The following is a 12,286-nucleotide window of genomic DNA, read 5'->3' as shown; positions in this document are numbered from 1 at the left end:
AATAGATAAAAAAAAAAATTGTCGGACATATTTACTAATTTTCATTTTTATCTTTATTAAATACTGTTAAATTAGTTAATTGTAAATAAGGGTATAAATTCTAAACTAATATATTACAACATACAAAAACAATTTATTGATTACTGATTCACAAATCTCTTTCAATTATTTAATGGTAACACATCATGATTTAATAAGGGCATACAAAGAAAATATATAATTAAATTTATTCGAATTATAAAATACCACATTTTTTCTCTAATATTGACCATCGTTTACAAAATATTTATATAATTTAATATATAATTTCAAATATTTCTTTTAAAAATTTAGTATCTTTTCAATATATTTTATATATTTGATATTTTTTGAAATTTTTTTTATATATTTTTATTTATATTTATTTTTTTCTAGTCTTTCCTTTTCAATTTTACCTTTTAAATTATTTTTTTAAAATTAAAATAATTATTGTTAATTTTTTAAGTGGCCAATTGTTTAATTTAATTAGTTTTTTAACATAATCATAATAAATGAAAACTAATTACAATAAAATTATAAAATTATTTTTATTTTATTTTATAATTATAAGAATGACAATAATAATTATTTTTTATTTTTTATTATCATAAAAATATTAAGTACAATATTTTTATTTTTTTATATAAAAGTTATTTTGGGTTTAATTGTTATTTTAATTTTTATTTTCGTCCAAAAATATTAAATTAATATTTCAATTTTATTTTAGTTTCAATTTAATTTTGATTTTTGAAAATTTAATACAGGTTTAATTTTTGACTTGCTTAAAAAATTTAATAAAAAAAAATAAATTGCATAATTTTTTAAAAAGTTGTGACCAAATTAAAATTAAAAAATTGAAAGATTAACTTGACATTTTTAAATAAAAAAGAATTAAGAAAATAATTTAACCAAAATTTTAATATCTCTAAAGTATAGTTTGAAAATATGTCACTGTATACATGCGTTTTATGTTTCAAATATATTTATAAGCATCTAATCTTCGTATATGACTAACAATATATGAATAAAAATAAAAAATGCTAATATATATATATATTAATTATAATATTGATATAAATTTTTTACCAAATAGTGTCATTCATGAATCCGTTAATTAGTTAATATTAAAAGTATACTCAATGTTGGTATATATCTAGATCGTTGTACTTTACTTTTATATGTAAACAAAATGTGTAATTACTCGTATGATATCCACTTTGATATAAGTGTGTCAAATCTGGTATCCGTTTTTGAAGAAGTACTTCAATCATGTCCCTTTGAGACGGAGTTGACTAATACCTTTAACGTGCCACGTGTCAATATATGATTTTTTAAAATTTTTTAAATCTTTTGAAAAAAAAAATGTCACATGTCAGGTTCCTGTGTGTGACACGTGGCATTATCAGTGCCACGTGTCAGTGTCATTATCAGACGTCATTGTGTTGATTTCGATTTAGTCCCATATATATCTTTTTGTTTCAATTTAGTATCTACTTATGTCTATCTGATTCAATTTTGATCTAATTTTTTTAATAATTAAAATCTATTTTTTTATAAAATTAAAAGTAATTAAGTATAAAATTATTACAAAAATTAAGTATTTGAAATTTATATTAAAATTTAGTGGTAAAAGTCAATTTATTAAGTCATTTTTAATAAAAAAAATTAGTATAACATTCATACAAATAGAAATTTTGGTTTAAAATTAATAAGAGACAATATTATTCTATTTTGGAAAAAAAAAATTAACAAAACATGAATACTTAATAAAAAGGTAATTAATAAAGTAATATGTTAAAAAGTTGTTTTTAATAAAAAATATTAGTATAACATTTATACAAATAATAAATTTAGTCTGAAATTGAGACAAACAATATAAATATTAGTACTTAATTTTGTAAAAATATTTATACTTCATTAGTTTTAATCTTATAAAAAGTGGATTACAAAAATATTTTAATTATTAAAAAAAATTGGCACAAAATTGAATCAATACACAAAAGAAGGTACTACATTGAAACAAAAAGATATATATGAGAACTAAATCGAAATCAACACAATAACATATGATAGTGACATTGACACGTGGCATTGCAATGCCACGTGTCACACACAGGGACCTGACACATGACATTTTTATTTTTATTTTATTTAAATTAAAAAAATTAAAATTAAAATAAAAATTAAAAAAAAATTAAAGAAATTAAAAAAAACCACAGACTTACACTTACACGTGGCACGTCGTTAACAGCGTTAGTCAACTTCGTCTGAAAGGAACTTGATTGAAGATTTTTCAAAAGGTAAGATGCAATTGACATTTTTTATAAAACGAGTATCAGATTGACACACTTATACTAAAATGGATACCTTCTGTATAATTAAAGCTAAACAAAATTAACTCGCGATCACCTTTTTTTGGATTTGATGACAAAGTGAGATCGTAAAAAATGATAAAAAAAAATGAGATTATTTTAATTAAAAAGAAAATTAAATAAAAATGAGTAAAATAAGATGTATATTTGTTTATGAGTCATATTTTTTCTTTTATTTTAATAATTTTTTATTACAATAAAAACATAAATATTAATTATATACATAATTGATTATGTCTTATAATATAATTTACTACAAGAGATATAGAAACTACCTTGGGAAAATTACCCGCAAATTACATGCATATTTAATCCTTATGTAATAAACAGGATTATTACATACTGAATTCACCCACTAATTCTGATAATTGTAAGCCCTTCCTGTAAATTTATTCACATCTACGCAACAATTTTAACACACTTAATGTTACTCAATTCTTACGATTGTTAGCTTACTTATTTCTTATTTTTATATATTCTTTTAATTTCTTTAACTTTTGGGTCTTTAAGCAAACAAGACATTGATGTTTTGCATTATTTTCGACTCAATCACATCTCTACAGTATTTTTTAAAATAAACTACATAAAACATATTTAATATTATATTAAATATAAGTTTTTATATTATAAATAATACTTTTAATATAAGTCGTACTTATGATTATAATGGTGAGTGTAAGTTGTCTTTTCTTCTTTCATATATTTGTAATTTTTTTTCTTCTAAATTTTATCTATTTCAAAATTTGATCGCACATCGTCGGAATGGATGACATAAAGATTAATTCTAACCGATCAATTTTTTTTTTAATTTTAATTTATTATAAATATTTTTTGTTCTTACTTTTTATTATGTTTTCACCATTAATATTAGTAGGATAATTGATAATACTGAAATTTAGAAATTTGGTTATGATTAGATACTTTGTTTGACGTTCTTAGATTTTCAGTAAGTTCACATTTGAATCAAAGATTTAACTAAAATAAAGGATTTCATATAAGGGGAAGCTATTTAATGTTTTTTTTTAACACAGCCTAATAGACAATCTCTATGTGAAAGAGACTTGGTAACTAGATTTTAGTTTGCAAAAATTATAGTTGGTTAAGAAAATATTTAAATGTTTGAACTTAAATGTTGTTGCGTTTGTATGATAGATGGTTATTTAAGATGTTTTGAATTGAATATTCTTATTGGCATGTTGATCTGATAACAAAATTATGTATGCAAATTATAGAATTTTTGTGAATTGAGTTTTGAATATAATTTAAATAAGGTATAATTAGTCATATAGTACCCAGTTTTGGGATAGGGTGTCAAATAGGTACTCGGTTTAAAAAAGTGTCAATTGCATCCCAACTTTTGAAAAAGTGCTTCAATTAGGTCCCTTTCAGACAGAGTTGACTAACGACGTTAGTCAACGTGCCACCTGTCAGTCTGTGGTTTTTTTTTTTAATTTTTAAATTTTTTTTAAGAAAATATTTGAAAAAAAAATTAAAAAAAATGCCACGTGTCAAGTCCCTGTGTGTGACACGTGGCATTGTCAATGCCACGTGGCATTGTAATGTCATGTGTCAGTGTCACTATCAGATGTCATTGTGTCGATTTCGATTTAGTCCCCATATATGTCTTTTTGTTTCAATTTAGTACCTAAGTATGTGTATCTGATTCAATTTTGTCCCAATTTTTTTTAATAATTAAAATATTTTTGTAATCCATTTTTTATAAGATTAAAAATAATTAAGTATAAATATTTTTACAAAATTAAGTACCAATATTTATATTATTCCTCTCAATTTCAGACCAAATTTATTATTTATATAAATGTTATACTAATATTAAAAAAAAAAAAAACCACAGACTGACACGTGGCACGTTGACTAACGGCATTAGTCAACTCTGTCTGAAAGGGACCTAATTGAAGCATTTTTTCAAAAGGTGGGATGCAATTGACATTTTTTTAAACTGGATACCTATTTGATACTCTAGCCCCAAACTGGGTACTATACGACTAATTATACCTTTAAATAATAAGTGTACATTTCTATATTTTTTTATAATAGTTTACGAAAATGATATGAGCTTAAAGGACAAAGATTGATTTGAAATGAATAAAAAATGATGTTTGAGCAATTCATAATTGATTAATGGTTTTATTTAAATGAGTTATATTATATAACACGGTGGGATTTGTATATTATATGAAAATGATTGTTGAGATTGTGAGAATTGTATGGATTTTAGGTGATACGTCTGTGAGAATTGTATGAATTTTAGGTGATACGTCTCGGATGATGTGTGAACCATTGTTTAAAAAAGTCATACAAACTAAGATATACATGGTGACACACTCTGACATATGTATGTGTGCATCTTGAATTATGATGAACCTACCTTGATTTTATGATTCGTAAGTTCGTTTGTAAATCCAATATAAGAAAATTATTAAATAATAACTAATTTTAGAGGCAAAAAATAATTAGTCACTATAATAATTAATTTATATACCAATTTATGAACTAAAAATTAGTGCCCAAAATAGCCTTTACTATAAATAAAAGATTATAATTGGTATGTGAATTATAATCTAAAATGAGTATCAAATATTTATTGTCTAAATTAGTCTTTAATTTAAAATTAGAGACTACATATCAATTGTGTTTAAATTAATAGTTATAAAATCTAAACATTAAAAATAATAAAATGAGATAAGAGCTGTCAAAATGGGTTAGAACCTATGAGTCAACCCGACCCACTATAGGTGCGGGTTGGATTGGGTTGAAATTTTTTTACAAATATCAGAAAATGGGTTAATTTTTAACTCGGCCCACACTAAGAACCCGACTCACCCAGGTTGAACCTGTGGTGAGTCGGGTTGGTCACTCATATGTTTTTTTATTATGTTGGGCTTTGCATTTGGGTCGAGTTGGGTCGTCTTTAATTTGTTGTTATATATTAATTTGTATTTTTGTGATATTGGTTTGTATTTGAAATTTAACATCATTTTGGATTGTATTGAAATTAATTTAGATTTTAATCATAATTATAATTTAGGTTTTTTGTGACCAAAGAAAAAAAATTTATATTTTTTTAATTAAGTGAGCAAACCTGTATATTCTAGCAACCTGTGTGATTTAGGTTGGGTTCGAATTTTTTTTTTTGGCTTGTTAATAAGTGAGTCAGGTTGGATTGCTTCACTAAGTAACCAACTCGTAGTGGGCCTGACTAAATTGAACGGGATAACTTGTCTTGACAACTCCAATAGTAATAGAGAAAATCGATAAAGAATTGTGTAAAAAGAAAATTTTGATTAAAAAAATCTTATAAAGAAAATTTTCTTTGTTAATTGACTAATGAGATATACATTACATGCATTACTAATTTTTTATTATTAATAGTTATTTTAATTTAAAAAAATAATTATTTAAATGTATAATAATAAGAATTTGTGCATACGAAAATTATACTCTATAAATATTAATTAAAATTAATTTTTCTTTGTTTCTTATCCCTGGATATTTGAACAAAGAAGACTAGTAGTGTCCACTGAATGACAACGTTGGCCAGCAGAATCTATAACAATATATAAAGGGGATTCTATTTTTTTGTACACATTTCAAAATACCAATTTTACCCTTTAAATATAATAATTTATTAAATTTTTAAAAATTGACCGTTACTTTTACAAGTTTATTATAAAATCGACCATCTCTGCTTTTTCTCTTCTTCTTTATTTATCAATGGTTATTCTTTCATCTGTTTTGATATATTTCACTTTATTTTTAATAAATATAATTTTAGTCTATAACAATATATCAAGGGGATTCTCCTTTTTGTGTACACATTTCAAAATACCAATTTTACCCTTTAAATATAATAATTTATTAAATTTTTAAAAAATCGCTCTGCTTTTTCTCTTCTTCTTTATTTATCAATGGTTATTCTTTCGTCTGTTCTGATATATTTCACTTTATTTTTAATAAATATAATTTTAGTTTATATATTAATTTAATAATATTATAATATTATTACCTACTAATATAATATCACAAATATTTAAAAAATGCATACACACAGACACGATAGGGCATGTGTTTATGCTGGTTACTAATAATTTGTAATAACAAGGAACTATTTATTAGAACTAATTATTTCGGAACATATAAAACACCAAAAGGCAATAATAAAAACTCAAATGAAGATAAACAAATATTGTTTATGGAAAAACAAAGAAGCTATCATTCAACAGTTTCATGACACAAATTCCACAGCAAAGGAATGGTATATTTTCATCTTAATTTATTAGAACCTTGAAACCTAAACTTTATTCTTTTGTTATCATGAATTCATGGTAAAACATTTTCCCCAGGTGTTTCACGGCAACTGCAAAGGCAGCGCCCAGCGACGCATGCCCTTGCGCAGCCAGGGTATATGCACTGTATATGACTACATTCTTTAAAATTCTGGCACTTTGTATCAGCACAATCTGCAAAATTTATTCACCCTTAATTATTAAAACCCTAATTGTTAAAGAAATTAATAAGTAAAGAAAATTAAACAAAGAGGAATACCTGTTCCTAATGTTATGAGAAATAAAACTATCAAACAAGGAAACAGTACCGAAGCTTTTGCCATTTCTGTATTTCTGTATCTCTCTTGAAATTGTCTTACGAATCAAAATTTTCCTGGCAAAGTGGTGTCTGTTTATGAGGATTATTTATAAAGAGAATTATAACTGTTCCTTAAAACACTCGTTAAAATATAATTAATATAATTAATTTTATTATTTCTACATTCTGATCTGGAATAATTAATTTTATTAATTAAAATAATATAAATTCATATAACAGTTTTTATAAATACAAATATATCTTTTGAAATTTCTAAACAATATCTCTCTATAACATAAGCATTTTGAAATTTCATTTCTAAGGTCTCTATTGAAAAACAAAAAAATCACTCTCACACTTAAGATCCAAATTTAAATTTTGTGTTTCACTTAAAAGTTTAGTAGTTAAATTATTTATATTGCTATATATTTATGTATTTATAATTAATAATTTCAAATATTAAAATATTTTGTTTTCTTAATACGAGATTTTTTTTTAAATTAAGAGGAATTGTTGCAAAAGATATCAAAAAAATAAGATAAAGAAAACTTACTGAAGTCTCAAATTCATATTTTAATTGAGTTTTTTTTATAAACTTTTTAGATGTTTAATACTATTTTTTTCTTATTTTTCTTCTAATTTAAACTTTTTTTATGTTTAATTATAATTTAATTTTTAACAACATTAAAATATAGTTATTTTATTATTTTTTAACTTTTTTTGGTAATCATTAAATAAAATATTAAATATAGTTGTACAACACTTATGGACATTTTTATCATTTAATTAAGGGTCTGGCTAACCAGTGTTCGTAGGGAATTGGTTAAGGATAATTAATATACATTGAATCTTACAAAAGTGCATAGTTAAGTGTGATAATAAATGAAATCTGACTTAATAACCATTAATGCAATTTTATTTTATTTTATTTAAAGAACAAAAATGCTCATAAGTGTTGTACAAGTGTGTTTCATAATTTATTTAATGCTCACCAATAAAATTTAAAAAAAAATTAAATAATAAAATAACTATATTTTAATGTTTCTAAAAATTATTATAATTAAACATAAAAAAATTAAATTAACAAAAATATAGTGTTAAATATATAAAAAGTTTATATAAAAAAAAATCTGAAGCTTTAAGTGATAAACTCTTGAAGTGTCAAAAAGTTTTTCTCGCTTTTTAGTTGAGACCTTACAAATTCCGAACTCCTTATTTTGTATCATAAAGTTATTGTCTAAAAGTTTAAAAAGGTATTTTTGTCTTTATAAAATTTGTTATATGCATTTATGTAATTTTAGTTAATGTATTTAATAATTTTAACTTTCAATGTAACAATAATGAGACCAATGCACATTAACTACTCCTTAACCAGTGTCCATTGGTTAGCATTCTCCTTTAAATAAAATAAAACTCATTAATGGTTAACTCAAAATTCATTTAATATCACACTTAACTATAAATTTTTAAACTTTTGTAAAATTCAATACTTATGAATTATTCTTAACCACTGCTCTAAGGGTACGGGTTAACAGGACCCTATTTATAATGCAATGATAATGAAATAATAATAATTCATTGTGCATATTAAGGATCATTTATGAGAATAATTAATTGCATAAGTTTTTTCATTAAATGCAACAGTTGAGTTAGAAAAACTGGATCACTATGATATTATGGTGGAGTATTTATTATGATGAATGTGAGGACCTAGAAAATGATATTTTAGAATTGATAGTTGTTTAAAAATAAAGAGATTTAGTTATTTTAATATTAAATTTTTTTATATAAATAGGAAGTTTTATCAACAAGTTTCATTATTCTAAAATACATTATTTCTCTAAAAATCACTTTTATATAGTTCTTTGCCTTCTTTATAGGATTTGCCACCCTCTGTTCGTTTGATTGAAGATCTGAGACCATATCAGTGATCCTCATGGGGAATTCTTCAATTTTCTTAAGCCCAATTTATTTTCTCTTGCATGTGAGCTTTCTTTTGCTTGCTTGTTTTGCTTTAGTCTTCTATACGAGGCTCTGTTGATTGGTAATCATAATGATAAGTCTTGATCGTTCTTTTGATATTTTTGTGTGTAGATAGAGCATATGTGAATTTGAAAATGTTGAATTGTCTTAAAGCTATTTGGTCGGGTGAGGGAAACCAAATATGCACTCTTTATATGTTGTAATTATTAGCTTTAATTTCCATGTGTTTCTAGAATGAATTGCGGATAAAAATGGCTTTTTCTGCGAAATCTGGTTTGGTATGTAAAATTGATGTGGTATTGTGTGAATTAGATTGACAACTATATGTTTGAGTGATTGTGATTGATTTTAATTCGTTTTTATATATTAAGCAAGTTGGTACAAGTCTCATTGTATGTGAAATTGTTTTAAACTAAAACACTAAGTATTAAATTGATCAATTGAATAGATCAAATTCCATTTATCACAACATTTTTTTCTGGTTTCTGATACAACATTGAGCAACAACAAAATGACATTGAGCACTAGTTCCATTAATTAGGTATGGAAGCATTTTAGTTCTAGGACGATGAGCATCAAGTACCGTTGAGTGAGTGGCGAAACTTAGACAAAAAATTTAGGGATGCCAAATTATAATTTTTATATATAATTTTTTTTTAGTTAAAAAAAAGTTCTTCATGTTCTCTTTTTATTTCTTCTGCTTAAAACAAACACATATAATAGTAGAATTAAAAAAATGTCTATCATTCGTTATTATATCATGATACCAAATCATGAATACCATTTTAGATAAGTCCTTCGTATCTCATCAATTTGATTTGGTGGGTATTGAGAAATTTAAGGACGTTTTTCCAGGATCGCATTCTAATGAATTTTTAAATTCATTATATGTAACTCTAAGAACTTTAGAGATTTGTTTTTCATGGTCTTATTCTTAGTTCTCATGAAAATTTTCAAGTTTAGTTAATTAATGCATTTTTTCATCTTTACGACAAACCTTCCTCCTTAAAAAAAGAATCAATTATTTTACCATTTATCATAATCTTTCTAATATAAATTTATCACCTTTCAACTATTTAGAAAATGATAAATTTATATTCACAACTCATAATTATCACATTGCAAAATATAAAAAAACTCATACCACTTTAATTAAATAAACAACAATGTATAAATTCAAAACTTTAAAAAATTTACCATAGGCAAGAAAACACAAAATCCCTAAATTTCATAATTAATGGTTATACTAATTTGGGAAAAATTATAATTAAGGTCCATACATAAAAGAATCCCTGAAATCATAATAAGGTTTATACTAATTTGGGATAAACATACTAAGAAGAATCATAAATCTAACATACATAAATCATTATAAGATACTAACGTTGATATGTGAAAGATTAGGCAAAAATGTATATTTCAATCTCAATCTATGTGTTCTCCAATTTCTATTTCCCCGTCTATCTCTTTGTATTTTTTTTCTCTTCATATACTTTCATAATAACTTACATGACAAAAAGATCTTATAGTAAAAACAAAACCCTAATCTCTTTTATAAATCAATGTTTCCATTAAATTTTTATTTTATTTTTTATTATTATTTTCCATAATATAAATTTAATATAAATAATATATAATTATAATTTAAAAAATATTTAAATATATATAAAAAAGAATTTCAAAAAAATTTTGGGGGAGCCGTGGCTCTCCTACGTTAATATGATGTTCCGCCATTGCACTAAGTGTCACTTCTTGCGAATGCTTTGGCGTTGAGCGCCATAAGGTGCCGTTGAGCATCAGTTTTTGCAAAAGCTTTAGCATTGAGCGCCACCATTGAGTGTCTGTGTTGTTGTTTGTTCTGTGGGCTTGTTAATGGATATGAGCATTGTATGTGTTTGGCATAATTCCAGGAATCTCGTGTAAAGATTATATAGTGACGTTCTTGTAGTTTATGAATTGATGTATGGATTGAAGTAAGGAGATATTCTGACGTTCTAATAATCATTCACACTCAAATATAGTAGAATGTGTTATTTAGAGAAGAGTAGTAAAAGGTCCTAGTCTATGAGCTTTGTTTGGCCTAAGGCGCGAAAGGGATTAACCTCTTGTGTGGTAGGGTGAAACCCATTTGCAAGGGCTTTGTAGAGTAGTAGATGCCACCATAAGTGCACCCTCCAGTGGATATGATATCAATGCACGTATTCGGATAATTGAGTCTAGGAAAGTATTTGATTATATGGTTTATATATAGTGGATTGTTTCGATTGCATTGTTTTGTGATATGACATGTTTTATAAATATATGATGTTTCTTTTGCAAATTAGCTTACCATCTTGTGTTGTTTGTCTTATGTGTGTTTGTATATTTCTTTTTGCAATGATCACCTTATTAGTGTGAACATATGAAGTTGCAAGTTTACAGATGATAAGGAGCCATCAGTTAGAGTTATTGGAGGCCTTGGGAGCATAAGTAGTGGTTAATTTTTGTAAAGAGTTTTGTTGGTTTAGTATGGTTATATAAATGTTATATTTCTACAGTCTTATCTTTTGTAGAACTATATTAATATACTTTACACTCTGAATTATTTATCATGAATATTATCGTGAAATATCTCATTATTAGCTTCATGTTACTAAAATGGATGTTATAGTAAAAAAATAATTAAAATTTTTACATGATTAAATTAAAAGTTAAAATAAAAGATTTTAAAAGTCTAAGTTTTCTATATTATACTCTTTTAAGGAGTCAAATATACAATAATATTATAAAATAAACAATTAATTCTTACAAATTAAATTGCAATTATTAATTATAATAAAATAATTTAATACGTAAATGTAATAATTATTTTAATTTTTAAATAAATATATTAATTAATAAATTAAAATTTAAAAATATTTATGTGATTAAAAATAACCTTAATATATATATATAATTTTAAAAATAAAATTATACAATAATATTGTAAAGTAAATAATTAACTTTTGCAAATTAAATTTCGATTATTAATTATACTAAAATAATTCAATATGTAAATATAATAAATATTTTAATTTGTCTAATTAAAATATTAATTAATTAATAAAAATTTTAAAATATACGTTTAAATATAATTTTAATACATAAACAAAAATCATTTATATATAGTTTTTTGTCATTGAAAAAATTTCTACCTTAATACAAGCTTCATTTTCTGAGTACGCAATGAAATATGGACGTGTAAAACTATACAATACGGTGAGTTTTAGAAGATAAGGATAAACCCTCCTAACACTTTCTAAGAGTTCCACCACAATATCACCAATGGG

General features: G+C 24.1%; 1 long non-coding RNA gene across 1 annotated transcript; it reads right to left on the bottom strand.

The window, feature by feature from the left end:
* Positions 1-6,581: 6,581 nt before the first annotated feature.
* Positions 6,582-7,065, bottom strand: LOC114187863. The gene is made up of 2 exons (XR_003605358.1): positions 6,957-7,065; positions 6,582-6,871 (listed from the first exon to the last, which is right to left on the bottom strand). It is a non-coding gene; the product is annotated as an uncharacterized LOC114187863 (long non-coding RNA).
* Between the last annotated feature and the right edge of the window lie 5,221 nt (positions 7,066-12,286).

Source organism: Vigna unguiculata, chromosome 6 (genome assembly GCF_004118075.2).
Source record: "Vigna unguiculata cultivar IT97K-499-35 chromosome 6, ASM411807v1, whole genome shotgun sequence".
NCBI classification, from domain to species: domain Eukaryota; kingdom Viridiplantae; phylum Streptophyta; class Magnoliopsida; order Fabales; family Fabaceae; genus Vigna; species Vigna unguiculata.
Note: the sequence above shows the minus strand (reverse complement) of the source record. Positions and strands in the feature narration are given on the sequence as shown.